The sequence below is a fragment of the Dermacentor andersoni genome, chromosome 3 (assembly GCF_023375885.2).
Source record: "Dermacentor andersoni chromosome 3, qqDerAnde1_hic_scaffold, whole genome shotgun sequence".
Taxonomy (NCBI): Eukaryota; Metazoa; Arthropoda; class Arachnida; order Ixodida; family Ixodidae; genus Dermacentor; species Dermacentor andersoni.
The window spans coordinates 147,303,329-147,307,204 of NC_092816.1; the positions used below are offsets into that span (position 1 = coordinate 147,303,329).

General features: G+C 39.2%; 1 non-coding gene across 1 annotated transcript; it reads right to left on the reverse strand.

Annotated features, from left to right (window-relative positions):
• Window positions 1-618: 618 nt before the first annotated feature.
• Window positions 619-744, reverse strand: LOC140216867 (U5 spliceosomal RNA). The gene has a single exon (XR_011893574.1). It is a non-coding gene; the product is annotated as a U5 spliceosomal RNA (small nuclear RNA).
• Window positions 745-3,876: the final 3,132 nt, after the last annotated feature.

Sequence of the window (3,876 nt, forward strand, 5' to 3'; positions counted from 1 at the left end):
CTACGGAGGCAAAATAGGCACAATATGATTCAGCTGTACCTTCGTCAACAGTTTCAGGGAAAGTAGAGATGTTGGATCTTAAGCCGATTGCGTAATTTACCGTGTCCCATCATTTTTTCTTGTATTTACATGCGCCTGCTTCAAGAGTGATGAATAACATTGTTTTTCTTTCCCTTTCCCTAATTGGAAACATAGATAGATTTAGATAGCGTTTAAATTGAGTTATGTAATGTTCCTTTGATCTCAACTGTTACCATTTGTGGTACCATTGATCCTTATCTTTTTACAACATTAATATTCCAGTATTCATCCAAGGACAATTAATTTGGCTAGCTGTATTTCGTAAAGGTCGGCATAGAGCGCCGTTCAACGGCATTTTTAATTATATAAAGAAATTTCATGTACTCGGTGTCAACGTGTTTATCACATGCCGTAATGAAATCTGTTCGTTCTAATATTCCACGCAGCAGGACGGAGTCTATGTTCGAATGCAGTGTTTTTTATTTTAACAGTAACGCTACTACGCTCAGTCGGCCATAGCGGTAACGCCAAATACCCTTGTTCATCGATATCTGCGTCACTGAACAACGTAAGTCTTTCTTTTGATCTCAATAGCAGGCCCTGCCCAAACGGGCAAGGCCTCTCAAAAATTGGCCTATAGGCTCATTGGAGTGTCCCTCCCCACGGTAATCTTTAGTAAAAGGCGAAAGATTAATACGTGGATTTGAGGAGAGACCTGAGCGATGAAATTACCCATGCTTACCTTGGCTGGTCTCCAAAATGGGGTCGCTTACTTGGCCAAGCGAACCTTCAAGCTTTTCTCAAATTTGCATGCTTAAAACTCAACTCTCCTTATTCTTTAGCAAGTATATAGCTGACTGGGCTTTTCTACGTGTACTTCTTAATAGAGAAATATTACATATTGCCATATTCACGTTTAAAAGCTAATAACATATTAAAAATAGCCCGGATTGCTTGCACTGCACGCCTGCCATTTTTCATGCGCAGCAGTCGCCATCTGGTGTTGAACATCGAAGTTTTAAACGCGTGTGGAGGACTTTCTTTTTTAACCGAATACTTTTATTATTAGTTCTAAAAGACAATACACACGCAGTTGGTCCCACCCATAGCCTCCAAGGCTAGTGATGGGTCCGCAAACTAAACAAATACAATAATATTAGCAGACTTTTTGATGAATGGGCTCAATCACAACACACTTCAGTAAAACGCATGAAAATTGGCAAGCTTAAGTATATAACTTTATGGTATATTCGACCGAAGCAGAAAGTCCAAGGAATGTCCGACGCACCGACAGGGCATCGAAAATAAAAACGAGCTGTTTCTTGTTTTGTAAATTCATTTACACGCTTCTCCATTCCAACATATTTCCATAGAAATCAGGAAAATATGTTTTAACGATGCGAATCATTCATTTCTTTCCATTACTTCGTTTGGAACTTCATTACACACGTAGGCTCCTTTATATTGTCCAGGTCTATGGATGTAGGTATTATGAGAAGGCGGGAAGGTAAATAGACTGTTTGTAGCGGCTCTTGTTTGTTTCATTGATAATCTGAATATAGTAAGGGGCAGCTCGTTATTGGACCTTATTTATTGTATTTCCTACTTCAGCTATCTTGAATTTATATGAAATATATACGGGTGACATGCATGGCTGCTCAAAAAGTAGCATACTGGCGTGAGTACTTCTTTAATAATTTATTATACGAGAAACACGTTACTGAAGGCGACAAACATGGTCTAAATATGTTTTGTATGTCCTGCCAGTCGTTTGCAGGCAATGGCATAAATCGCCGAGCACAAGTGAGAAATACAGAACGCGTGAAATCAAAAGTCCAAAGCACTCTCTAGCCCTTAGTAATACATGGCAGCCATGACTTAATTTGGAGCAGACATTAATAATTTGCTGTTTCCAGTGCATATCAGACTGAAACACAGCACCAAGATATTGCTTGCATTGCGACACGCTGAGCTCATTCTTGTTGTTAATAGTTGATGCAACGTGGTCATATATTTATGTTATTCGCGAGTGAAACACGGTGTACTTTATTTTCTGGTTATAGTCAGCTTATTACTTATGTACCATTGTGATACTTCGCTAAGTTCTTAATTTTACATTTCAGTTCCTCCAAGTTATCGCCTGTGGAAAGTAATCCAGTGTCATCGGCATGCATAATAGATTCAGAATCCTTCAGACCTGACGGAAGATCGTTATTATGAAAAAAAAAAAAAAAAAAACAGAGGCTCAGCACGGAACCTTGCAGAACACAGAAAATAGTGCTCTGCGGTAGAGAGGTTAGATTGTTTACAGCAACATATTGTTTCCTATTTGAAAAATAACTTTTAATTAGATTAGAAATATTTCTTTTCAGACCCTAAGCTTCCGATTTCTGTTGCTGTATTGTCTGATCTACCGTATCGAAAGCTTTGGATACATCAAAGTAAACTACTATGGCAAGTTTGTTACCATTCAGTGCAGTATTTATGATTTGTGTACGAACAATAACTGCGGAAAACGTAGATGTTTAGGGCCTGAAGCCATGCTGATTAGCACAGATGATGTCATATTAGCCTTTAAAAATTTTGTATACGCTTTCAAAGTACCTTTACAAAAACTGTATTGATTGCATTTAGCAGCGATATCGGCCCGCACTTTTCTATGTCGGATCGTTCACCGCTTTTAAAGATAGGTATGACCTCCTTCACCTGCAGTCCGACAGGATACACTCCATTTCCCAACGTATGGTTTAAGATATGCAGTAGATGGATTCCCAGTATATCGAAGTTGTTTTTTATCAGCCTAACAGGTAATGCTTCTGCCGCCTTAGCGACTGAAAGGTTGCTTACTGTTGTAACTGATTCTTGAATTTGTATGTGAGCCAATGCAAAAGTGTTGTTGTCACGCTCTGACATTTTCCCTTAAGGAACATCAGCATGTACCTTAGGCCCTACGGAGGCAAAATAGGCACAATATGATTCAGCTGTACCTTCGTCAACAGTTTCAGGGAAAGTAGAGATGTTGGATCTTAAGCCGATTGCGTAATTTACCGTGTCCCATCATTTTTTCTTGTATTTACATGCGCCTGCTTCAAGAGTGATGAATAACATTGTTTTTCTTTCCCTTTCCCTAATTGGAAACATAGATAGATTTAGATAGCGTTTAAATTGAGTTATGTAATGTTCCTTTGATCTCAACTGTTACCATTTGTGGTACCATTGATCCTTATCTTTTTACAACATTAATATTCCAGTATTCATCCAAGGACAATTAATTTGGCTAGCTGTATTTCTTAAAGGTCGGCATAGAGCGCCGTTCAACGGCATTTTTAATTATATATAGAAATTTCATGTACTCGGTGTCAACGTGTTTATCACATGCCGTAATGAAATCTGTTCGTTCTAATATTCCACGCAGCAGGACGGAGCCTATGTTCGAATGCAGTGTTTTTTATTTTAACAGTAACGCTACTACGCTCAGTCGGCCATAGCGGTAACGCCAAATACCCTTGTTCATCGATATCTGCGTCACTGAACAACGTAGGTCTTTCTTTTGATCTCAATAGCAGGCCCTGCCCAAACGGGCAAGGCCTCTCAAAAATTGGCCGATAGGCTCATTGGAGTGTCCCTCCCCACGGTAATCTTTAGTAAAAGGCGAATAAGGAATTTTATTCGTGACTAGGGTACATCATTCAGGTTCCAGTCAGTTTACAATCGTCAAGGTCACAGACAGGTTCCGGACAAATACAAACACACTGTTTCACATGGTGAAATTCAAACAAACTATTTCACATGGTACATTCCAAGAATGGGTTTACAAGAATGTGGCAGGTTCTATATCCCTGCCATGGGCACAAA